Source organism: Schistocerca cancellata, chromosome 4, assembly GCF_023864275.1.
Source record: "Schistocerca cancellata isolate TAMUIC-IGC-003103 chromosome 4, iqSchCanc2.1, whole genome shotgun sequence".
NCBI lineage: Eukaryota > Metazoa > Arthropoda > Insecta > Orthoptera > Acrididae > Schistocerca > Schistocerca cancellata.
In genome coordinates this window covers 857,948,758-857,974,425 of record NC_064629.1, presented here as the reverse complement: position 1 = coordinate 857,974,425, position 25,668 = coordinate 857,948,758, and the positions used below count along the sequence as shown (strand labels likewise).

General features: G+C 41.1%; 1 long non-coding RNA gene across 1 annotated transcript in view; it reads right to left on the bottom strand.

Moving 5' to 3' along the window:
* Positions 1-25,668, bottom strand: part of LOC126184985 (uncharacterized) — a 61,914-nt gene that overhangs the window by 2,311 nt on the left and 33,935 nt on the right. Inside the window, exon 3 of the long non-coding RNA XR_007536924.1 lies at positions 19,320-19,426. This is a non-coding gene — a long non-coding RNA (uncharacterized LOC126184985). The remainder of the gene's footprint in view (positions 1-19,319; positions 19,427-25,668) is intronic.

The following is a 25,668-nucleotide window of genomic DNA, read 5'->3' as shown; positions in this document are numbered from 1 at the left end:
GTAATTGGAGGAAAGGGCATGATCAAACAGTGCTGTTATATTGGTTTTGAACTTACTGCCAATGAGTTATGATGAATCCATGGGAGGGATCTTGCGAATAATGAAACAACATCAAAACTTACCAATAAGTCTAATGCGCTGAGCTGTAGTGTCATCTTCATTCCTTATCCCTCCCCTTTCTGAGGAAGGAAAATATACATTCTGAAAGGTAGGATTAGTATTTTCTGCATTACCTGTTTCTATATATAGTAGTAGTAGGACTTTTGCTATCTGAAGGTAAGTACTGGCCAGCATCTCTGATTATGATTATGTAAGGGTTGGTAAAACATTCTACAGACTTGTTTGGGAGTGCTCAATAGGTATTAACACAACGTAAACAGCCTTACACTCTCAATTTATTGTGAACTTGTATTGCTTGCAGTAATAAATAGAGAAGAAATTTTTAAGTGTAATTATCTCAGACCCTCTTTTCTTGTGTTAAGTCTTCATTGTGCATGTTTTACTTCTGAAGGAGGTTGCACTCTGTACAGATACCTTTAGGAAAGACAGTCCATTGTTTAAATTTATATATATATATATAAATATATATATATATATATATATATTTTTTGTAGTAAAATGCAACAACTGCTTTTGGTGTCTCATTTCCTAATCTAATCCCCTCAGCATCATCTGATTTCATTCAACTGCATTCCACTATCCTCCTTTTATTTTTGTTTATGTTTGTCTTATTACTTCTTTTCAAAACATTATCCATTCTGTCCAATTGCTCTACCAAATCCTTTGCTCTGTCTGACAGAATTACAGTGTCATCAACAAACCTCAAAAGTTTACATTTCTTCTCTTTCAACTGTAATTCCCTGTCCAAATTTCTCCTTCACAGATTGCTCAATGTACAGACTGAATAACATCGTAGACAGGCTATGACCTAGTCTCACCACCTTCTACTGCTTCTTACAATTGCACTTCTTACAACTGCAGTCTGGTTTATGTAGAAGTTTAGATAACATTTTGCTCCTTGTCTTTTATCCCTGGAATCCTCAGAATTTCAAAGAACATATTATGATAAACATTGTCAAAAGCTTTCTCTACATCTACAAATGTTACGAAAGCAGGTTTGCCTTTCTTCAGTCTATCTTCTAAGTTAAGTCATAGGGTTAGCATTGCCTTACATTTTCCTATTTTTCTCCAGAACACAAATTGATTTTCCCTAAAGATAACCTCCTCAGGTTTTCCATGTCAGTATTTTGCAACAATGACATATTAAACTGATAGTCTGATGATTCTCATCTGTTAGCACCTGCTTCTTTTGGAATTGAAATTATTAGATTGTTCTTGAAGTGTGAAGGCATTTTTATGAAATAAATTACCACAGCAAAAGACATTGTTTTCATGGTTGCCACCGCAACTCATTTATCATATCTGTGACACTCTGACCCATAGTTTGTGATAATTCAAAATGAGATACCTCTCTTTGAAGTTTGGTGAACCCTCCATCAGTCCTATCATGCAACAGTACTACAGAATGGGCACACAAGCGTAGTGTAGGGGGAGGACGTCTAACTTATTATTGTTTAAGGTCAAGTGTCACTTTTTTGTGCAGATATCTTATCTAAACCATTTCTTTATTAGTTTTGATCTTATGATGACTTTACCAACTGAAAATGACAGCATCATCTGCAAACAATCTATGAGAGCTGCTGAGTTTGTCTCCTAAATCATTTATAAATATGAAGAATAGCAGAGGGCTTATAATACTTTCTTGGGGAATGCTGCATATCACTTCTGAAGTTTTACTTGATGCCTTCACATCAGTTATTACAGACTGTGACATTTCTTACAGGAAATCATGAAGCCAGTCATACAGCTGAGACAATACTCCATAGGCACAAAATTTGATTAGGAATTGCTGGTGGGAAATGGTTTCAAAAGCCTCCTGGGAATCCACAAATATGGAATCAGCTTGAGATACCCTGTTGATAGCATTCATTACTTCATGTGAATAAAGAGAGACTTGTGTTTCACAATAACAATATTTTCTGAATCCATGCTGGTTATGTGTCAATAGAGTGTTTTCTTTGAGGCAATTTATAATGTAGGAACACAGTATATAGTCAAACGTCCTACTAAAAATCATTGTCAATTATGTCTATAATTTAGTGGATTACTTATATTTACTTCCTTGTGCAATAGGGTGACCTGTGCAACATTCCAGTCTTCAGGTACAGATCTTACATTGAGTGAGCAGTTGCGTATGATTGCTAAAAGTGGAACTATTTGATCAGTATATTGCAAAAAGAACCTAACTTGTATACAGTCTGGACTGTAAGACTTGCCTTTATTAAGTGACTTAAGTCTCTGCATTACCCTGACGATGTCTATTTCCAAATTACTCATGCTGGAAGTCATTTGTAATCCAGACACTGGAAGATTTAACTGCATCTTCTTTGGTGAATGAACTGTGTAAAATCGTGTTCAGCAAGACCACTTTAATGCCACTGCCACTGGTAACATTGAATATGTTGGCAGCCACTCTTGATCTGAATTCTGGAGTATTTAATGCATCTTCTTTGGTGAAGGAATTTTGGAAAACGATGTTTAGCAACTCCACTTCAATAGCACTGTTGTTGGTAACATTGAATGGCTATCTCACAGTACAGGTACTGATTGTGTCTTGCCGCTGGTGTACTTTACACATAACCTAAATCTCTTTGGATTTACTGCCTGATTTTTGAGACAGAGTTTTGTTGTGGAAACTATTGAAAGTATCTCATATTGAAGTCCATGCTAAGTTTTGAGCATCTGCAAACTGTTGTAGATCTTGTATTCTTTTAAGTCTGGTATGTTTTTTGGTGCTTCTGCAACAATGTTCTTACCTGTTTTGTGAACCATGAGGGATATGTTCTGTCCCTTATTAATTTACTAGGTATAAAACTATCAACTGCCTCTTTCTCTGAATTTAAGCAGTATTTCATCAATGCTGACATAGTTCAGTATGGAAGAAATGAAGACTGTCTCCTAGGAAGGCATCAAGCAAATTTTATGCGCACTTTTAAACTGATATATTTTGTATTTATTTTTATGGATTTGGATGTTACAGTATTCAGTCTTACTACAATGATCTTGTAGTCACTAATTCCTGTTTGATCAGGACCGTTTGTCCCTATGACATCTAATATGTTATTGCAACCATTTACTCTTTGTGTGAGCTTCAGCACTAACCGCTCAAAAAAATTCTCAGTAAAAGCACTTAGTAAAATTTTAAATGATGTTTTATGCCCACCACCAACCTTGAACATGTATCATTGCCAACATACTGATGGTAGATTGAAGTCACCACCAATTATAATTGAATGAGTCAGCTGCCTATTTAAAATGAGACTCAAATTTTCCTAGAACCTTTCAGCAATTATATCATCTGAGTTATTGAGGTGCTAGATAAAAGGAACCAATTTTTAACTTATATCAGTTGTCTAGTATAGCTGCTACCCCTACTAACTCACAGCAATTATTTACTTCAATTTCACAACAAGATAAACTACTTCTGACAGCAATTAACATGCCACCAACAATGGAATTTACTCTATTCTTTCTAAATGACAGTAGTTTAATATATCCTACAGTAGAAGTGGGTCAGAAACATTGACTCTAGCATTAGTCAAGTGTTACTAGATGCACCAGCACCAGAAATGGATGAGGCTGATTGCAGCATGTTGCTAGGCTATGGACCAGCCTTAGATAGTATGAAACATGAGCTCTGACATATCTTGCCTAGATAATATTAGGATACTGACTTGGCCTTAGATTACTTTCTTTTTGTTTTCATTACTGGCCTTCCCTTTGCATTCAGCTCATGATTGGCTTGTTTATGGATTATGCATTTGCATCAGGGTGAACAGTTTAGTAAAAACAGGTTGGTAAAAACTTTGGCTAAACTTACATCTGGCTTCAACCAGCTTTCAGCACATCTACTGTGTTAAATTCTTGGGATTACAGCTTGATAATAAATTCAACTGGGAGGAGCACACCACAGAATTGCTGAAGCATCTTAACAAATCTCTATTTGCAATGTGAATTGTGTCAGACATATGGGACTATTTTTTGGGGCAATTCATCAAGCCAAGCTAAAGTTTTCCAGGCACAAAAACGTGCAGTAAGAGTTATATGTGGTGTGAACTCAAGAACATCTTGCGGAAGCCTGTTTAGGGAACTAGGGGTACTAACTACTGCTTCCCAATATACACTATTGGAAATTGAAATAAGAACACCGTGAATTCATTGTCCCAGGAAGGGGAAACTTTATTGACACATTCCTGGGGTCAGATACATCACATGATCACACTGACAGAACCACAGGCACATAGACACAGGCAACAGAGCATGCACAATGTTGGCACTAGTACAGTGTATATCCACCTTTCGCAGCAATGCAGGCTGCTATTCTCCCATGGAGACGATCGTAGAGATGCTGGATGTAGTCCCGTGGAACGGCTTGCCAAGCCATTTCCACCTGGCGCCTCAGTTGGACCAGCGTTCATGCTGGACGTGCAGACCGCATGAGACGACGCTTCATCCAGTCTCAAACATGCTCAATGGGGGACAGATCCGGAGATCTTGCTGGCCAGGGTAGTTGACTTACACTTTCTAGAGCACGTTGGGTGGCACGGGATACATGCGGACGTGCATTGTCCTGTTGGAACAGCAAGTTCCCTTGCCGGTCTAGGAATGGTAGAACGATGGGTTCGATGACGGTTTGGATGTACCGTGCACTATTCAGTGTCCCCTCGATGATCACCAGTGGTGTACGGCCAGTGTAGGAGATCGCTCCCCACACCATGATGCCAGGTGTTGGCCCTGTGTGCCTCGGTCGTATGCAGTCCTGATTGTGGACTCACCTGTACGGCGCCAAACACGCATACAATCATCATTGGCACCAAGGCAGAAGTGACACTCATCGCTGAAGACGACACGTCTCCATTCGTCCCTCCATTCACGCCTGTCGCGACACCACTGGAGGCGGGCTGCACGATGTTGGGGCGTGAGCGGAAGACGGCCTAACGGTGTGCGGGACCGTAGCCCAGCTTCATGGAGACAGTTGCGAATGGTCCTCGCCAATACCCCAGGAGCAACAGTGTCCCTAATTTGCTGGGAAGTGGCGGTGCGGTCCCCTACGGCACTGCGTAGGATCCAACGGTCTTGGCGTGCATCCGTGCGTCGCTGCGGTCCGGTCCCAGGTCGACGGGCACGTGCACCTTCCGCCGACCACTGGCGACAACATCGATGTACTGTGGAACCTCACGCCCCACGTGTTGAGCAATTCGGCGGTACGTCCACCCGGCCTCCCGCATGCCCACTATACGCCCTCGCTCAAAGTCCGTCAACTGCACATACGGTTCACGTCCACGCTGTCGCGGCATGCTACCAGTGTTAAAGACTGCGATGGAGCTCCGTATGCCACGGCAAACTGGCTGACACTGACGGCGGCGGTGCACAAATGCTGCGCAGCTAGCACCATTCGACGGCCAACACCGCGGTTCCTGGTGTGTCCGCTGTGCCGTGCGTGTGATCATTGCTTGTACAGCCCTCTCGCAGTGTCCGGAGCAAGTATGGTGAGTCTGACACACCGGTGTCAATGTGTTCTTTTTTCCATTTCCAGGAGTGTATTTATTCCTTAATGAAATTTGTCATTAAAAATATATCACTTTTTCAAACCAACAGCTCAATTCATGGAATAAATACACACAAAATTCTAGCTTTCGCAACCAACGGTTGTCTCGTCAGGAAGGAGGGAAGGAGAGGGAAAGACGAAAGGATTTGGGTTTTAAGGGAGAGGGTAAGGAGTCATTCCAATCCCGGGAGCGGAAAGACTTACCTTAGGGGGAAAAAAGGACGGGTATTCACTAGCACACACACACATATCCATCCACAGATATACAGACACAAGCAGACATATATATTCCGGACTGGAGCAGATTCATTTGCCACGAAGACCTATATATATATATATAGGACGGGTATTCACTAGCACACACACACATATCCATCCACAGATATACAGACACAAGCAGACATATATATTCCGGACTGGAGCAGATTCATTTGCCACGAAGACCTATATATATAAATGAATCTGCTCCAGTCCTCCAGTCCGGAATATATATGTCTGCTTGTGTCTGTATATCTGTGGATGGATATGTGTGTGTGTGCTAGTGAATACCCGTCCTATATATATATAGGTCTTCGTGGCAAATGAATCTGCTCCAGTCCGGAATCCCTGAAGCATTACACCAACAACCTGACAACAGCTTTCGCATCCCGCAACTACCCTCCCAACCTGGTACAGAAGCAAATAACCAGAGCCACTTCCTCATCCTCTCAAACCCAGAACCTCCCACAGAAGAACCACAAAAGTGCCCCACTTGTGACAGGATACTTTCCGGGACTGGATCAGATTCTGAATGTGGCTCCCCAGCAGGGATACGACTTCCTCAAATCCTGCCCTGAAATGAGATCCATCCTTCATGAAATCCTCCCCACTCCACCAAGAGTGTCTTTCCGCCGTCCACCTAACCTTCATAACCTCTTAGTTCATCCCTATGAAATCCCCAAACCACCTTCCCTACCCTCTGGCTCCTACCCTTGTAACTGCCCCCGGTGTAAAACCTGTCCCATGCACCCTCCCACCACCTCCTACTCCAGTCCTGTAACCCGGAAGTTGTACACAATCAAAGGCAGAGCCACGTGTGAAAGCACCCACGTGATCTACCAACTGACCTGCCTACACTGTGATGCATTCTATGTGGGAATGACCAGCAACAAACTGTCCATTCGCATGAATGGACACAGGCAGACAGTGTTTGTTGGTAATGAGGATCACCCTGTGGCTAAACATGCCTTGGTGCACGGCCAGCACATCTTGGCGCAGTGTTACACCGTCCGGGTTATCTGGATACTTCCCACCAACACCAACCTATCCAAACTCCGGAGATGGGAACTTGCTCTTCAATATATCCTCTCTTCCTGTTATCCACCAGGCCTCAATCTCCGCTAATTTCAAGTTGCCACCACTCATACCTCACCTGTCATTCAACAACATCTTTGCCTCTGCACTTCTGCCTCGACTGACATCTCTGCCCAAACTCTTTGTCTTTAAATATGTCTGCTTGTGTCTGTATATGTGTGGATGGATATGTGTGTGTGTGTGTGCGAGTGTATACCCGGCCCTTTTTCCCCCTAAGGTAAGTCTTTCCGCTCCCGGGACTGGAATGACTCCTTACCCTCTCCCTTAAAACCCACATCCTTTCGTCTTTCCCTCTCCTTCCCTCTTTCCTGATGAGGCAACAGTTTGTTGCGAAAGCTTGAATTTTGTGTGTATGTCTGTGTTCGTTTGTGTGTTATCGACCTGCCAGCACTTTCATTTGGTAAGTCACATCATCTTTTTAGGTATATTTTTCCTACGTGGAATGTTTCCTTCTATTATAACTATATATATATATATATATATACACACACACATACTGATTTGTGTGTGTGTGTGTTTATATATATATAAGTACAATGTAACTTCTGCACCAGTTCAGAGCAGTAATGTGTTCATTGTAAATAAGTATTTAGTAGTTGTATTACATGTTTATTAACTTATAAATAAATAAAAAACTTTTTTATTTTTAATTCAATGCATTAGTATTTGTAAAATGATTCTTTCATATAGCGTTCATTAAAAAATGATGACCATTCCACTTGGGACCTGTGGAATGGTACACTAGCTTATTTGTTTGAGTTGTAAATATTTGTCATGCATTGTTGTTTTTCTGGCATGTTCTACATCCTGGAGGACCTCCTCACTATGGATCAATCAGAATGAAAGTAAATCTAATTTAATCTAATCTAATCTACATCAATATACATACACCACAAGCCACCATACGGTGCAACACAGAGGGTACCTTGTATGACTCTAGTCATTCCATTTCCTGTTTTACTCCCAAATGGAGGGAGGAAAAATGAATATTTACACTACTGCTCATTAATTGCAATACACCCAATAAATGACATCTAGTTCTCTGTAGATAAGGTCTAATACCATGGAAACGGCTCAGAAAGCAAAGGAATAGTACAACAATTGTACACATGTCATGATTTTTGTTTGTGGTCATCGATCTACAATAGTATCCAACAAACAATGTTGTGTACGTAAACATTATGTACCTATCTGATATGTTTGTTTATCTATTTGCTGATGGACGCCATATTCAGTGTACCTGTGTTGTTCCCTGTAGTGATGTGATGTCCACAATGAATGGCAAGCATTGCTACGATACATAACATGTTGTTCCTGCATGTCAGTTCTTTCGTGGCATTGTAGTGTGCACATCACTAGTATGGCTCCATGAGTGAAAAAACATCCATAGAAAAATGTGCTGCAATTGTAACACTTAGCCAAGCAGGTTTATGTATTCACCAAATTGCAAAACAGGGTAGTGTCTCTATAGGGGGAGTGCAATGCACCATTCACCACCAGAAGACAACAGGTAGCAATAAGGACATAACACAACCAGGACAAACTTGTTAAACAACTAAAAGTGATAATAAATATATCAGAATTACCAGTAAGAGAAATTTATTCAAAACAGCACCCCAAATTCATGCAGAATTGGTAGAAATGAACACAACAACAATATCTGTTGCAACAGTAGAAAGGAGGCTGACTGAAGCTGGCTTGAAAGGCCCACAAATAAATGAAGAGACTTGAATGGACTGGAAAATATCATAAGTGGACATCAGAAGAGTGGATAAAGGTGTTATTCACTGATGAATTGAAGCTTGAGATTTTTGGAACCAGAAGGAGAATATTTGTTCACCGATTTGTAGGGGAAAGGGTAGCCCAGTAGTGTGTTCTACCCACAGTTAAGTACAGTGGAGGTTCTATTATGGTTTGAGAATGTTTTGCCGGAGAGAGAGAGTTGGCGAAATTGTGCAAATAGAAACATGTATGGGTCAGCTGCAATACCACCACATACTTCAGTATCATGCAATACAAAATGGATTGCACTCAATGGGGAAAGGGTTCACCTTACAACAGGATAATGACCCAAAACTCAGTTGGCATACTGTATGAGGTACATTGCATCAAAAGAAAAATAGTAAGCACTGAATGATATGGTATAGCCGTCCCAGAGCCCTGATTTTAATCCCATTGAAATAGTCGGGGATGAAGTGGACAGACGTGTCAGGGAAGTTAATATATCCAGCAAGGAACATCTTTGGAATATTGTTAAGGATGTGTGGAATCATATAGATTCACAATTCCTAAAAAAACTGATTGACAGCATGGCTCGAGCTCATGAGGCAGTCATTAAATCCAAAGGACGATACTTTGATGAAAGTAAAATATAATTATTGTGATTTTATTATGTATGTGGAAGTTAATATAATTATATTTTGGAGAAATAACGTTTGATTTGTTTTGTAAATCTGAAATACCAGAGTGTATTGAAATTAATGAGCGGTAATGTACATGCTTGCGTACAAGCCCTGATTTCTCTCAGTTTGTCTTTGCAGTCCTTATGCAAAACACATGTTGGTGACAGCAGAATCATTCTGCAATCTGTTACAACTGCCAGTTCTCTAAACTTTCTCAACAGTGAATGTCTTCATTGCTCCAAGGATTCTCATTTGAATTCACATGGCACATTTCCAATATTTGTGTGTTGACCAGTCCTCCTGATGACAACTCAAGCCCATCCACAATAAATCCTGTTTAGGTGCCTTCTGTGAGTGCTTGGAGCTCTGGTTCTATCTCAAGACAGCTATTACAATTGAAAACTATAATACTGATGTTTTGTAAGTCTACCCTTTTCCTGTGTTTGAACTGTTCCCTATGAGATGCTACTACTGTTCTACATCTACATACAAAATCCGCAAGCCACCAGACAGAGCATGGCGGAGAGTACCCTGTATCACTACTAGTCTTTTTCTTTCCTGTTCCACATGCAAATAGAGCAAAGGGGAAAAGTTATCTATATGCCTCCATATGACTTCTACTTTCTTGTAACTGATCTTCCCAGCCCTTACGCGTAAATTGTGGTGGTGGCAGAAGAACAGTTTTGCAGTCAGCCTTCAAATGCCAGTTCTTTAAATTTTTTGAATAGCATTCCTTAAAAAGAATGTCACTTACCCTCCATGGACTCCCATCTGAGTTCCCAAAACATGGCCATAATACTTGTTTGAGCAACCCACAGCTGAATTGCTCTGATGTCTTCCTTAAATCTGACCTAGTACGGATCCCAAATACTTGAGTAGTACTCAAGAATAGGCCACACTGGCATCCTACACGCAGTCTTCTTTACAGATGAACCACACTTTCCCAGATTTCTACCACTAAATCAAAGTTGACCATTCACCTTCCCTGACACAGTCCTCACATGCTCATTCCACAACATCATACCCAGATACATAAATGATGTGATTGTGTCAAGCAGCACACTACTAATGCTGTATCTGAACATTACAGGTTTGTTTTTCCTACTCATCCACATTAAATTACATTTTTCTTCATTTAGAGCTAGCTGCCATTCATCACACCAACTAGAAATTTTGTCTAAATTATCTTTCATCCTCCTACAGCCACTCAACTTCAGCACCTTACCATACACTACAGCATCATCAGCAAGAAACTGCAGATTGCTGCCCACCCTGTCTGCCAAATAATATAGGTATATAGAACATAACAGCAGTCCTATCACACTTCCCTGGAATACACCTGACTATACCCTTGCCTCTGATGAACACTTGCAATCAAGGACAACATACTGGGTTCTATTAGCAAGAAACCTTTGAACCACTCACATATGTGGGAACCTGTTCCATTTACTCATACCTTCATTAACAGTCTGAAGTAGGGCACCATGTCAAATGATTTCCAGAAATCCAGAAATATCGAATCTACCTCTTGCCCTTCATCCATAGTTTGAGTATATCATGTGAGAAAATGGCAAGATGAGTTTTGCATGAGCAATGCTTTCCAAAACCATGTTGATTCATGGACATAAGCTTCACAGCCTCAAGAAAGTTTATTATATTCAAATTGAGAATATGTTCAAGGATTCCATAGCAAACCAAAGTTAGGGATATTGTTCTGCAATTTTGCAGATCCATCATTTTACCCTTCTTATATACAGAAATCATCTGCACTTTCTTTCAGCCACTTGGGACTTCATGGTCAGCAAGAGATTAGCAATAAATGAAAGCTTATTAAGGAACCAGTGACATAGAACATTCTTTTTAAAACTGAACTTATTTGGTTTCAATGCTTTCAGTTGTTTCTCTACACCAGGGACGCTATTACTATGTTGTCCACACAGGAGTCCATTTGCTTCTCAAATGGTATGTTTTGAATGATTCTCCTGTGTGAATCATTTCACACAAAATTTAAAACTTCAGCTTTCGTTTTGCTGTCTTCAACTGCCACACCAGACTGGTTGATGAATGACCGGAGGGAAGCCTTAGGCCCACTTAGCAATTTTGCACAGGACAAAAAGTTTCTCAGATTCTTGGCCAGATCTTTAGCTAAGGTATGACTTTGGTAGTTGTTGCATGCTTCATGCTTAGCTCTTTTCACAAATGCATGAGTATCTACTAACCTTTGGCAGTTATCATTTGTGCTTCCTCTTTTGAACCGAGAGTGCAACAGCTTTTGTCTCCTCAGCATTTTCTAAATTTTTCTGTTAAACCATGGTGAATCTTTTCCATAATTTATCCACTTACTAGGCACATTCTTCTCCAGACCATGATTTACAATCTGTTTAAACTTTCCCCATAATTTGTCTATCTCGTTTTAGTGTAACTAAATGACGTCAGTTCACTGCCTAAGTAAGATTCTAACAACTGGTCATTTGCTCTTTCTAGCAGAAACACTCTCCTAGCTTTCTTGATTGGTTTATTAACTTTTGTAACCGTACTTGCTATAATGGCATCATGATCACTAATACCCATCTCCATACTGATGCTGTTTAACAAGGTCTGGCACATTTGTAGCTATACAGTTTAAGATATTTCCAAACTAGCTGCTCAAGATAGTTTTCAGAAATCATATTCAAAAGTACTTTGCAAGACTGTCTGTTTGTACTCCCCCCCCCACACACACACCCTCCCAGCAATGAATCAGTAGGTTAAAATTTCCTCCAGATAGTACTGTGTGATATGGGTATTTACGCTATAGAGATCATAGACTTCCTGTGAGTGTCTCTAGAACTGTCACAGTGGAATTGGGTGGCCAGTAAAAACACCAAAAAGTAGCTTTATTTCCCCTACAACTATTATGCTCAACCACATAATTTCACTGTCACACTCAACTTCAACTTCAAGAGAGAGAATATTTTTGTCAACTGCAATGAACACTCCCCCTCTTGTAGCATTCAGTCCGTCTTTCTGATATATGTTGCACCATTCACCGAGCATCTCACAGCTTTCTACTTTGGGTTTCACCCAGCTCGTGATCCTAAGAATAATTTGAGCACAGCACTTTTCTGTAGTCACTCTAACATAAAAAACCATTCAGTAAATTCCACACAGCCCTCACTACCTGTGTAGCTGCCTCTGTTGTGTAGTGTTGTTGTTGTTGCTGTGGTCTTCAGTCCTGAGACTGGTTTGATGCAGCTCTCCATGTTACTTTATCCTGTGCAAGCTTCTTCATCTCCCAGTACTTACTGCAACCTACATCCTTCTGAATCTGCTTAGTGTAGTGTATCCTTAATATATTGAGCACATCCGGTCACTTTTCAACCTTATGATGCAGGTCAAAGAGTCTGTGACCTACACAGCCATATAACTGCCTGATGCTCTAATTATGCCCACTCAGCTCTGTAGCATAGATGTACAATCAGTTCTATCAGATCAGTGATGCTGTAGATGGTGAGATCTCCTTTCATCTTGCAAACAGGACTGGCTCTCTTTATCACTTCATGTAGCATCTGGAAACTAGAGAGAATCTCTTCTGATCCAAAGTGACACACCTTGTTGGTACTGATATGAGACACAATCTGCAGTTGCTGCACCATGTGCTGTTCATGTCATCTGCAATGACCCATTCCACAACTGGGATGACTCCGAGAAGTATGTACATGGAGTGGACACTGAATTTCTTCCCTTTTTGGGCAGCTATATATCCTTAAGGGGCTCAATCACATGTCTAAAACTGGACCTCCCAACCACCAATAATCACATCCTCAGTGAATGACCAAATCTTGCAGGCTGAGAGGCTGCCTCTAAAACAGGGCAAATGACTGCAGCTCACTCAGGATCATTCTCAGGCGTAGACAGCACTTGAAACCTGTTTGTCCAACAAACTAAGGAGGCCTTTCCATTGGTCTCCTGGACAGTCTTTTGCTGTCTGTTGCCACTTGACATAACCTCCCACTCAGTCATGTATGAGGGTTCAACCTCAGTGCAGGCAGTAACCAGACTGAACATGGCAGTGCACTGATTAGGTCACATGGGATGAGCTGGACTTCCCTTGTATCCCAACAATCATCCACCCATAGTGTTTCTGATTGACAACAACTTCACACTGCATGACCCAAGGCAGCACCATCCTGGAGCTATGTGTGCAGGGACTCCAACTCAGCTCACATTCAAACAGAGTATTCACAGTCACTATACATGTTAAATATGGTATAAATCTGGACAAGACAGTTAATAAATGTGAGTCAACATCTCTTAAATACACTAACATGTGAAGTTAAATATTAAACCACAAAAGCACAGAGACAAAGCTACATACGTTACTCACTTCTATGTATAAGCTCACAATATAATGAATAAAAAATTATCTACACAGCTGGAGTTCCTCAAATGGAGATATCAACAGCAGTGTAACTTGGCATTTTTCACATGTGTATGTCATTGCCTAAGATCTCAAACCTTTAGATTTGTATATTGATACTTATTCACTTAGCCACTGAGCCACACATTCTGGTGCATATTTTTTTACAAGTCGTAGTAAGAAAAAATTTTCTCCATCTCTTTCAAATAACTTGGCTTGTCTTCTTATTTTTTCAATACCCAAGGGGAGTAAAATGAACAGCTAATTGTAGGTCCCAATTCAAGAAGGAAAATGTGGTACAAAAGAATGAAACATTGCAGACCTCAAACTGAGATAAATTTTTTGTAACATTATACATTTGAGATAATTTAATGCAAGTATGCCACAGTGGAGCTTAATATGATTACCACTACTTTTAACATACATCAACAACTTCCTAGGCAGTGTACAACAAGTAAATAGTATTCTGTTTACAGATTACTTAAACATACCAGTTTCTGATAAAAGGCTACAATTCTGAGTAGTGAAATGGGATAAACCATTAAGGAAGGCTCACATGTGATCAATGTGAAGTAATTTAATGTTGAAAAAAAAGCTTGAACTGATATGTCAAAATAAATACTAACACTAGTTAATCAAAGGTAAATGGCATTCTCACAAATTTTCTGGAAATGAACATTGACAGATAGCTGTAATGGAGTAAACAAAACAGAATAATAGTGAGAAGGATGTCATCACTGATTGCTTCTTTCTAGTTCTGTTACCTCTCTCTCTCTCTCTCTCTCTCTCTCTCTCTCTCTCTCTCTCTCTCTCTCACACACACACACACACACACACACTTTCTCTGTGTGTGTGTGTGTGTGTGTGTGTGTGTGTGTGTGTGTGCCATGTGGAGGAGCAGGAAGGAATTTATAGTCCTGACAACAACATTAATTCCACCACAGAAGGTATCAACATAATAGAATCACTGAGTAAGGTGGTGCAGTGGTTAGTACACTGGACTCGCATTCCAGAGGACAATGGTTCAGTCCTACATATGGCCATTCTGATTTAAGTCTTCCATGATTTTAGGGAAATCACTTCAGGAAAATGCTGGAATGGTTCCTTTGAAAGGGCATGGCTGACTTCCTACCCCATCCTTCCCTTCTCCTATGAAACCAATGACCTAGCTGCCTGGTCTCCTCTCCCAAATCAACCCAACCCACAATAGAATCAAAAGGTTGTGGGACATAGAAACTCATGATAGGTGGCATTTCCAGGGGCCAGGCTGCCCTCTACTGGTCTGGACTATGGATTACTATATGGACTAATAATTGCTGTGCCAATAATGACAGTGCAAGAATTTATGGACCTACTGGTATTACTCTGACACCATCAAATTATCATGCTCACACCAGCACAGCTCATTCAGGTTGTGTGAACTTGAGCTTTATTTTGTGGTTATTTAACTGTGAATCAATAAAAGGATATCGGTACACAGGAACCAAATGAGCATGTATAAAAGTGGCGACAAGGATTTTGGCCACAGCTCAAGGGTACAGGACTCAAATCTAGCAAGCATTTAGTGAAGACAAACATGAACCCTGAATTTTCTTAAACTTAGGCAGCAGCAATTAACACTGCAACAGCAACAATGTCAACAGTATCAGCAACAACTTCAGCAGCAACAGCCCTGCTAGCAACAGTGGATGGAGTTGCAAGCCAAGCTGACACAGCAACTCCTGCTATGAACAGCTGAACCAGCATATACTAGTTGCCACTATTTCCGCCTTTACAACCAAACACGGCGGGAAAGGGACAGCTATTAGAGGCACTTCTTTGGGACTGATGACCCGCAGTTTAGTCTCTTTATTATCCAAACCAACCAACAGGCACTTCTTCTTGCATTTCCAGGCATGTAACAGTTCTGATACAATGCTGAAACATGGATGTCTTCTGTCTACTAATCCTAAACTGTTGAATTTGCTTTGTAAACTTAAGCTCTTAGTAGACCCAGAAACCTTTAAATTTTCAGAAATTTACACAGCACTTTATTGTATTATTAAAAAAAAGTGTCATGTAGTGGCAGCCAGATTAGAATTTTTTCAGTGGCACAATGGCACTAACCAGTCATACGCAACACGAGCAGTTAAACTTCAAGGTCTTTCTGCAAATGTCATTTAATGCGTACTGACTCAAGTTGTAATCAACTGTATACAGAGTCTCTTGCATGAGATATAATCTTTTGATTCACTCTGGACCAGTGTGTTTATTTACAATCACTACTGTTGGACAACCCAAACATAAAAGAGGTTCTGAAAGCTGCTGAAATTCATCAGGTTTCACACCAGGTACAACACTAGTTCAAGGAACACGATGTATCTTCTATAAATAGCTCACCCTATTCTCACAGAAATTTGGGGAACCACGATTCACTTAGTTCAGTTTCTAGCAGTGATATCACTGTGACTTCTGTTGAAAGTTCATTCCATTTCCACAAGAAAATGCAGAACTAGGATTTGAAATGTCTATCCCCTAGTAGAGACAGAATTAAGCAAGCTCACCATTCTGCAACTCACAAAGCACATTCAAATAACCAGTATTAAGAATTTAACTCAGGTTCAGACTGCCCCTGTGACTGACCCTTACACAAGAGTCCACATTGTTTTCACATGCACCTCCAACAGCAGTGTTCTCATAAACACACATGTTGCCTGGAATCCCTCAGGTTGGTCACACTGCCACCATCTGAGGCAGCCATATGCATCCTCCTGTCTCACAGCACAGATATAAACAAGTTCATGTCATCTTGTCTCAGTCAGATCCTTTTACATCACAGCCTCAGTAAATATAGATCACATTCACCATTTTTGTTCACTCAGTTAGATTTCAAGAGGATATAGACGTTTCTATGTCTCTCACAAATGAGGACACTTATGCTTAGATTGGGTCTTCCCAGTTGCTTACAGCACAGTAGTATCTAATGAGTTACCATTGTTTCAGGCCGTACTCAAAATATTTATGGTCTCAACAATTGTCAAGTGTGTGGCTTTCTAGCCTGATGACTCAGTAAAGATGATTCTCTCCATGGTACCTTCCAATGATTTTGACAAGCTGTGTGAAGAGTTCTCATCTCCCTTTGACTCTGTGCTTGGTCGCACCATCAATTATGCAGTGCACGATGAACAAAAATGACTGGCTACTCCTCATTTTTTCATGCCTGTCCACATCCTGTCACACTTTGAGACACATCCAAAGATGAAGTGGACAATTTGAAAGATTTAGAAATATTAATGCCCATTATTACACATCTATGGGATACTGTGTTCATCTTTTTCCAGAAGTCTGCCAGTAGAATCCATGCCTGTGGCGACTTTAAAACAATTGTCAATGTTCAGTCAGTTGTCAAGACTTACCCCATTCCTTGCCCTGAGGATCTTACGCCAAAACTAGCAGAAGGAAACTATTTTTTCCAAAATTAATATAGCAGAAGCACATATACAGTTACCATTGGATGGGCACCCCAGCAGTTTATGGTTGTCAATTCTCCCTTCTGCTTCTGTCTCAACAATTGTCTCCCTTTTTGCTATGGCTAGTGGCTCTGCTATCTTTCAGCATCATGTGGAAAAAGTTATCTGTGACATCTTTGCTGCACCAACTACTTGGATAACATCCTTGTTACTGGTAACACAAGGGAAGAAAATTTATGTAAACTTTGCCTTCCTTTTCAAATCTTACAACATACTGGACTCCACTGCAACTTAAGGAAGTGTGAATGTCTTAAATCAGAGGTTGACTACCTGGGACACATCCTTGGTATGGATGGCTTATGCCCAGTGAATAAAAACATCAAAGCTCTCATCAGACTCCCTCTATTGATAAATGAAGGATTACATTCCTTCCTGGGCAAAGTCAATTATTATGGAAATGTAGCCCCACAGGCATCAGAAATACCCAATTCTCTCAACACTCTGAGGAAGAAAGGCAGCAAATTTCAGTGGAACACTGCTTGCCAACAAACTGGCCCCTTTCCTCAGTGAGGTGTGACTATTGGTCATTGACACACTCTCCAAATTTCCCTAATAGTTCTCTTACAAACATCTTCAGCTGCAACTATTTGAACCTTAAAAAAGGTATTTGCAATAGAGGGTGCTTCTCACATGTTGGTCTCAGACAATAGACTACAATCTTGGTCCATTCAGTTTACGGACTTCAGCAGATATAAAGGCATTGAACACATGGTTTCTGCCTCTTTTCATCTCAGCCCTAATGATGAATTTGAGCACTTTATATGCACATGACCAAAGCCATCACTACAGCCAATAAGTAAGATGTGCTGCATGCTCTTTTACCATTCCACAGGAACAACACAGTCTAAGGTCCATCAGCAGCTGAAATCTTGCATAGCCATCATGAGTAAACACTAATAGACATCCTGCAGACAGCACTGTACATCCAATGTCCAGATGCTGTCCTCCCTCTCCCCCCCCCCCCCCCCTTTCCACATCCTATGTACATCTCTATCTGGACCCTCACACATGGCTGGGTCCTGGGATGGGAGATGGCATTGTCACAGCCAGTCAGGTCACATGATATACAAGCATATGGGACACACTTACTGTGACATGCAACTCAGCTCCATCCTTGCTTGCTGTTCACTGAGCCAGCCACAGCTCTGCCTCCTCCACTGACAGATACTGCCGATATATGTGACAGTGTGGTGGTCCCCAGATTGTCCACTTCTTTTGCCATCCAGGTGTTTAACACCTCAGACACCCCTCCACGTTTGGAGTTGGAGATGGTCATGGCACCCCTGAACACCCCACCAGCGCCAGACATCTCCCTCCTCTGGTCGCCACTTATACTACTGCCTATCCAGCTCATTGGCTCTCTCACTGTCCCAGAAATTTTCTGCAATACTGATTTTTTTTTTTTTGGGGGGGGGGGGGGTCTTGTATCTTGCCTGTATAACAACATTAGTTCTGCACAGCACATGATGTCATAATGTTTAAATAAGTAAGCAGTATGCATTAGTTGACTGCATGATCAATTATTGAATGAAATAAAACATCCTACCCATGACAGCATAAGTTCCAAGAACAGTCATGCAATGTGTTATTTCCTCCCACACACATCCTGTCAAATGACCATGATGGGAAAATCAGGGAAACTAGAGCTCATATGGGGGTTTATCAGCAGCCATTCCTCTTGTGCATCATTCACAAATGGAAATGGGAAGATGGAAATAATGTGGTCATACTGTTAGGTGGCTTGTCGAGTATAAATGTAGATGTAGAACTCATATTGTGAACTGTTGTTGTTGTTGTATCATTGCAGCTATTTTATTTAAATTAAGATAGGTTGCAAACAGTACGAAGAACAATACTGTCAACTTATCTTAACCATAAAGTAGGTTCAGCAACATTCAAATAAATTTTATTCATGCTTCATGCTTGTGCTTTTGATTTTTTTTGTTCAGTTTGAAATGTAATATGAATCTCCCATGCATTAGACTTACAGTTGGTATATCAATCACACACAGGTGTTGCGGTGTGGTATCGAGCTGAGAGTGTTCACTGTCCACATCACTTGGGACATCTTTACGGCTCTCACATATTATTTGTGCTAAAAACATAATAAGGCATACTAGTAATAAAACAATCAACTTAAGTTCTGTTCTACAAATCAATGTTTACTGATTCATAATTTAAGAGTAAATTGTACTAATAATGAATTTAGTAATGTAAAACACAGAAAATCATGAGTCTGCAAAGGTAGAACTTACAATAAACAGACTAACATATGCAAAAATTATAATACTAGGAGGTATACATGAAAATTATAATACTAAGAGGTATACATGTAACTGAAATGAAATTTATATGATAGCTTAGGTACGGTATCAGCAGTTACTGTTCTGAAATTAAATGATAGAAATTAGGGTTTTGGATCTTTCCAAAGCACCGTTACACAAAAATACTTATACAAAATCAAAAATTATGGCATTTGTGAGCAAGCAGAAGAGTGGATAAACTTACAGTCTAAGTCACACAGGGCACACGATGCTGGTGAACTGGAGAGTCCCAGTTCAGCAATATGTTCTCATATTTTTAAACTATTATTTTACTTTCATATAATATGGAAAGATAACTTCTAATAAAATATCCACAGGTGAGAAAATAGCCCTGGAAATAATCTACTGAGTCAAAAAATTCATGTGTTCCTGTACAGAGTGAAGTTCCACCAGAAACTGACCATAAATCACAGATATTATTCTTCTGCATCTAACTGAGGCTGCTAGAGAAAATGGCACAGCAGCTGCAGTAGTGGGCATCATTTTTGAGCAATTACGACTGTGACGTTCATTATAGAACCACCGTACAGCACACAAATGCCAATGCTCTGTCTCGACTGCCTAAGGGCACTGATTAGGGCTTTGATAGACATGAAGCCATATGATTCACAGTCGATGACAACATGCCCCAGGCACTGCACTAATTACTTCCTACCATCCACAACAAAGCACGAACCATATCTCAGTATCTGATACCTTACAAGGTTTTGTCAATGGTTCACTGTGTGTGACCAGAGCACTTACCCAAGGATCACTTCAATGCTTCAGGCAGTGTTTGTTTGCCATTCATCGATGATACTGACTGCTGGATCATCATCACCCCTTCATTCCAGCACTGGATCCTCCAGATGCCATATCAGGCACACTGGGAGATATGTCAAATGGAGACAATGGTCTGATGTATATATCAGAGCACGCTGGTCAGTAGTAGTAACCTGGCACAAATCTTGCATGGATGCGGACCAAGTACACACTTCAGTCTGTTGCACACCTTTGGTAGAACCCCAGACTGGACCCAAGTACTGTTGTCAGGAACTGTTTGATGCTGTAACCAGTAAGGAGCAAATGAAACTACTGCCACCCTCTGGTCCATTCCCAGTTTCTCTTGAGACAGGACCAGTCTCATTCCTACTCACAGCAGAGCAGACCAAGCACTCTACCCTTCCTTATGTCAATATGGCTCTGGATCCAGTACTGAGGCCATCTCAGCACCCTGGCCCTCCATAAGTTGATATGCTTCTCAGTCCATTTGTGGGATCACCAATCAATTCTCCTCACCCCAAGAATTCCAATGCATGGGCCTGCCAACTATTGGCTCAATTGAACTACACTCCTGGAAATTGAAATAAGAACACCGTGAATTCATTGTCCCAGGAAGGGGAAACTTTATTGACACATTCCTGGGGTCAGATACATCACATGATCACACTGACAGAACCACAGGCACATAGACACAGGCAACAGAGCATGCACAATGTCGGCACTAGTACAGTGTATATCCACCTTTCGCAGCAATGCAGGCTGCTATTCTCCCATGGAGACGATCGTAGAGATGCTGGATGTAGTCCTGTGGAACGGCTTGCCATGCCATTTCCACCTGGCGCCTCAGTTGGACCAGCAGGACGTGCAGACCACGTGAGACGACGCTTCATCCAGTCCCAAACATGCTCAATGGGGGACAGATCCGGAGATCTTGCTGGCCAGGGTAGTTGACTTACACCTTCTAGAGCATGTTGGGTGGCACGGGATACATGCGGACGTGCATTGTCCTGTTGGAACAGCAAGTTCCCTTGCCGGTCTAGGAATGGTAGAACGATGGGTTCGATGACGGTTTGGATGTACCGTGCACTATTCAGTGCCCCCTCGATGATCACCAGTGGTGTACGGCCAGTGTAGGAGATCGCTCCCCACACCATGATGCCGGGTGTTGGCCCTGTGTGCCTCGGTCGTATGCAGTCCTGATTGTGGCGCTCACCTGCATGGCGCCAAACACGCATACGACCATCATTGGCACCAAGGCAGAAGCGACTCTCATCGCTGAAGACGACAAGTCTCCATTCGTCCCTCCATTCACGCCTGTCGCCACACCACTGGAGGCGGGCTGCACGATGTTGGGGCATGAGCGGACGACGGCCTAACGGTGTGCGGGACTGTAGCCCAGCTTCATGGAGACGGTTGCGAATGGTCCTCGCCGATACCCCAGGAGCAACAGTGTTTCTAATTTGCTGGGAAGTGGCGGTGCGGTCCCCTACGGCACTGCATAGGATCCTACGGTCTTAGCGTGCATCCGTGCGTCGCTGCGGTCCGGTCCCAGGTCGACGGGCACGTGCACCTTCCGCCGACCACTGGCAACAACATCGATGTACTGTGGAGACCTCATGCCGCACGTGTTGAGCAATTCGGCGGTACGTCCACCCGGCCTCCCGCATGCCCACTATACGCCCTTCCTCAAAGTCCGTCAACTGCACATACGGTTCACGTCCACGCTGTCGCGGCATGCTACCAGTGTTAAAGACTGCGATGGAGCTCCGTATGCCACGGCAAACTGGCTGACACTGACGGCGGCGGTGCACAAATGCTGCGCAGCTAGCGCCATTCGACGGCCAACACTGCGGTTCCTGGTGTGTCCGCTGTGCCATGCGTGTGATCATTGCTTGTACAGCCCTCTCGCAGTGTCCGGAGCAAGTATGGTGGGTCTGACACACCGGTGTCAATGTGTTCTTTTTTCCATTTCCAGGAGTGTATTTCACCCAGTACACAAGATATATGAGACAGATAAAACACCCTCAGGCTTCAAGAAGAATGTAGTAATCACAACTCCAAAGAAAGCAGATGCTGACAGGTGTGAATATTACCAATCCATCAGTTTCATAAATCACAGTTGCAAAACACTGAGGGAAATTATTTACAGTGAAATGGAATGGCTTGTAGAAATTGACCTCATGAAATATCAGATTGAATCCTAGAGAAATGCAGGCCCACATAAGGCAATACTAACACCATAGTTTATGTTAGGCAACAGGAAAATTGTTGATTCAGCAATTGAATGAGTGAAGCTGTAGGAGTACAAAATTTTTCATAAATTTGTAAAAGTGAAAATTACCATTGAAGCCAGGTACAATAAACGCTAGGAACTTGGGATAAAGTGAAACTGGTCCTTGAAGAGAGCTGCTCTAGCAAGAGAACAATTGACAGTTACAGATGTAAAGATATTCCAAGCCAGGCAAGTACAAGGGTAACCATTCAGAACATGCAAAGGAACTTTAGGGAATTTATCACTAGAATGGTCAGAAGGGAAAGCCAAAATGTACCAATTCAATTCCCCAGGTGGGGCATGTTTTAAACTAGGGCTCAGTAATGACAGAATACAGACAACAGTGCAAAGTCGAGATGATGAAACTGGGTTAGTAGCATGAGTAGAGCTTAGTCTACAAGAAGAGAGCACATTACAGGAAAATAGTCCTGTGAACAAGATTTGGGTGTGCAAACAATACAGGAAAACCATCTAGAGATGTAAAAGACCTAAAGTGCTTTACATGTGAGATGTGAGGGCACATTGATAGTATGTGGGGAAGGAATAAATCAGTGAGCAGAGTCTGAGTAATGACTCCCAAAGAGTTCATGAATTTTTGTTATGGGTGACAAGGAAGGTTGCGCAGATGGAGAAAGCAGATTACCGTTAATGGAAGCCATGGCTATAGATCCCAGCACATTTAAAAGTAATTGTACAGAGATTACATGGATTATGCAAACTGAGATGCCCCAGTGTAACTAGCCAGGTAACTATGGACCATTTACAAGAGCAAATAATTGAACATGCTTTCAATGCAACCAAACAGAGCACTATGCCCTGATTTCCTTCCCCATCCTTCAATCAATCCGAGCCTGTGTTCCATCTCTAATGGCCTTGATGCTGATGTGATATTAAACCCCCGTCTTCCTTCTTTCCTTCCTTATAGTTGTCCCAGTTGAAGAAAATGATTAGTCCTTTTAATTGTACACAAAGAATAAATGAAGCAGAAAGACTCTGACAGAAATGTGTCACCAGGAAAGCAGTGGAAATGCACCTAAATGTGGAAGGTGCCAGAAAAGTTAGGCACTAGCTTCATGTGTGTGGGACATGTGTAACCAGTTCATATAATGGGACTATCAGTAGAGATTTTCTAACATAGCATAAGGCTGAGTTGCATTATGTGGGAAAAGTGTTAAGACTACAAGGGAGAGATATACCCTTAACAGTAGAAGAGGAACTTAGAGGTTATGATTTTGAGGCAGATCAGGAGTCCAACAGGGAAATTGGAGAGTGAGAGGAGAAGATAATATTGTTAAGTGTGAACAGTAACACATCATGTGATATTGAAAGGGAAAAGGTTATCCAAAAATATGAGATTCTACATGGGGTGTATGTACCAGAGTTGTTAGTGAGAGTGAAGAATGGAAGATGCATAGTAAGTGCAATAAATCTGATGTGGGACAAGGTTCAGTTGAAGAAAGTCAGGAAAGTGAGAGAAGAATTAATGTGATGTTGAAAGTAGGTGAAGTAAACAGCAGCAAGGAAGGCATAGAGAAGACAGAAAATTGTGTCAGGGCTTTATAGAGGAGGTTGAGAGTTCATCACTTAAATGAAATAGAGAAGAGTGCAGTAGTGGAGGTTTGCACATAGTATAGAGAGAAACTCTCTCTACCAGGTAACAAATTGTCCTATACACCTGCAGTGAAGTACAGTATACTTAGAGTATCACAACACAAATGGAAGGTGGTGACTACTAGACTGTACCAAATCCCAGAAGCACAGAAAGAAGCCTTAAAAGAGCATATTGAGCAAATGCTGAAAGATGACATAATTGTCAAAAGCAATGAAATACACTGGTATTATTGACTCAGAGAAATATAGATTCCAGTGGCAAACAGGAGTGGAGAGTTATAGTTGACTACAGGCAATTAAATGAAATTACTGAAGATGCTGTGTTTCCTCTACCAAGTATTAATGATATCTTGGACCAATTAGGGCAGGCTAAGTACTTCTTGATGCTTGACCTTTGTAACGGAATATATTAAAGGCTTTACTGTACCGAAGTATGTGATACCCTCCAAATTCAACCAGTTTAACGAGTATTTATGATTATAGCAAAGGTATTGTGTATGTTAACAATGATTGCATAACATGTCTCCATAAACAGTCAACCCATTAAATTATACTGAATAACTGACCCACACAAAAGTTAATATCACTTGATCACTGATACAGCAAATGTCATCATGTAAAAACACTAAGTTCATCTTAAATAATTAATATGAAGTACGAAAAATAGTGGCCAACTTAGGTATTTTGGATCTCCTTAAATAAAAATCACCCAGTGAAACCTATTTGTTCACTAGGAGCGTTTTCACTCAGTATTCACGAAATCAATCCTATTTTAGACGAAAACCAATGTAATTCTTAATAATTCATGTTATTTACATATTTATGCAAATTAGAGAAGTCAATTGACAAATTTCTAAAAAACGGCCTTTTTGTAACAAAGAATTATTCTGTCAAGTCAACAAATCTGTCTGTCATTTTAATAACATGTTAAATTATGTCACTCGATGCAAATTAATAACTTTTCTGCACAAATTATGATAACAGTTGTACATGTGACTTATAAACTATATCTCTTTTTAGTAGTTCTTTTACAATGATATAAATACGAGCAGCAAGAAGGGTCGAGAGGCAGTCGGAATGTCACTTTGGTAAAGTGTGTTTGTGTGTTATTGTTTGAGGTGGATAAACAATGCAAAGAACATGTAACGGAAGTACTACTTTGTGTTGTGTCATGGTCTTTGGTGGACAGTGGAATTAAGATGGCCACCAGAGTAATAAATATTTGAAGTTTACATATTTGTTGGTTTCGCTCGTTCTTTATCATCAATAGCACATAAAAAACACGGGACCTCATGTTTTTAACCCTAGACAACCAGATGTAGAGCCAGCATCAGTATCAAGAGACAGCAGCGATCCAGCAAGTAGCAG